Source organism: Pollicipes pollicipes, unplaced genomic scaffold, assembly GCF_011947565.3.
Source record: "Pollicipes pollicipes isolate AB1234 unplaced genomic scaffold, Ppol_2.1 Scaffold_4881;HRSCAF=5763_pilon_pilon_pilon, whole genome shotgun sequence".
Lineage (NCBI taxonomy): Eukaryota > Metazoa > Arthropoda > Thecostraca > Pollicipedomorpha > Pollicipedidae > Pollicipes > Pollicipes pollicipes.
Window position 1 is genome coordinate 41,612,547 of NW_023596576.1, and position 2,015 is coordinate 41,614,561.

Below are 2,015 nucleotides of genomic sequence, written 5' to 3' on the forward strand. Positions count from 1 at the left end.
GCATAATAAAGGTTGTTTTCAATGTTCTCTTGCCATGATTCACTTTGAGACCTTTTACAGAGAAATCGGAAGTCGTCGCTGAACGATTCGATGAATAAATCGCCAACTTCATGGGCATTTGATGCAGCCGCATACGGATTTCATTGTAGAATTTCGCAGTCAGCTTGCTGGTCTTGTAGCCTTGAGTTATGGATGGTGTTCTACTTGGCCGGATAGAAACGTGTTAAAATCGTGCTGTTCTACGGAAATAAGACACTGGAAAAACTATCGGGCCTCTGGATTCCGATGGCTTTCCCTACATGAGGCTTGGTGCGGCAGGGAGGGGGGCTTCATTAAGGGACGAGCTTCCGGCCTCTCTTGTAAACTAAACCATATCTTACATTGCACTGCACAGGCCGACGCATCCGTCCAAATGGCTGTTGCCGTGCCTTCGCGAGGTGCGGAAATGAGACAGATGGTACGAATGAGGCTACGAGATGCAGGGCTTGCGACTGCAGGAAACCAGTTCATGAAGCAAGTCGTACATACCAGCGAAATCCGTGGGCTGCACGGAAAAAAGGCATGGTTAAAAGTCTGTTTACCCCTCTGAATGTTCAGGGGGTTTTACAGCCACATAACTTTTTTAACTTGCTAATGCCGATGGAATTGTAGAGCAGACGGCCAAAGCACTCCGGAATCGTGCGTGGCTGTACTTTTGGGGTCCGTGTATCTAGCTTGAAGCAAAAGTGTAATTTGGCGCTGCAGGCGCATTTGTGGCGCCCTGGAAGCATCACACCCTGGAAGTGTACGAAGCGTATATTATAATTGTGGGAAAGGTGTTTGACGCTTGTCTCCACGTCAACCAGAATGTGTGGCATTTGTTTTGTCATTGATACATCTACCAAATCATTAATAGATGTAAGTGGGTAATGCTGGTTAGGTTTGCAACCTGTAAAACCAGGCGTCGGTCAGGTTCTCTGGATGACATTGTAGTAAGCAGGGGGAAGGCTTGAGTCGGGTCAGAACCACAGCTTTCCCATATATTGGTTTGACAAACAGCTGGATATTTAAGCTTGACAGAAATATTTTTTGCATTTGAAAGAATTAGCTGAACTTTTTGCCCTCCCAATATGTGCAATGTTTACATGTCTGTTCAGATAGAACAGTAGTTTCCTGTTTACACACTTCTTGAATTTGCATTGGAAAGCATACTATGTCAATATGATATCAGTTATTTTTACACAGGACTCAATATTCCCTGTATAGTTTAAAAGTAAACATCAAGTGGCCATAAAAGGTTGCATTTGATAAGCTATGCATGGAAAGAATGAATATTTCAAAACTGCTATTCTTTTAATAGATGTTTGATGTTTATTCTCTTCATCTTATGCCTGGCAGTTACCTGTGTTTTATACCTATGCTGCTAATATTCTAATGATACCATATGTTATGTTCTTGCATTATTCAAGAAATCTGCACCCATTTGGTGCAACTGGTATCATTAACATCTTACTGACACTAGCTGTACTCCAGTCCTCTTCCATAATGTTGCCGCAGCTGCTGGCATCAATGTGCTTAAGAATGGCAGCTGACACTCAGCTCCATTTTCAGCCGCTGGTGTTGGAGCTCCTCAGCCATCGAGGTCCTGATACAGCTGGCCACCATTCTGCCCAGCTGACCCCAGACCTCTGCTACTGGGCCCATGGCACTGTGCTCTGGATGCAGGGAGCTGCTCCCACCCAGCAGCCAGCTGTCACTGACCAAGGAGATCTGCTGCTATGGAATGGAAATGTCTTTGATGGGCTGACTGGTATGCGGGACTCGTGCTGACCTACTGTGCTCTTCATATTTCATTTGAAGCTGTTATTTAAAACTATTAGTCACTATGCCAGTGGCTCACTATGTATATACCATAATTACAGTATACCATATCATGATGATCTGCTCATATAAGTGTCATACTAGTTCTCACATTTTTGTTTTAACATTGTGGACCATTGGTGGTTATTGAGTAATCACTAAGACATGCTCTCACC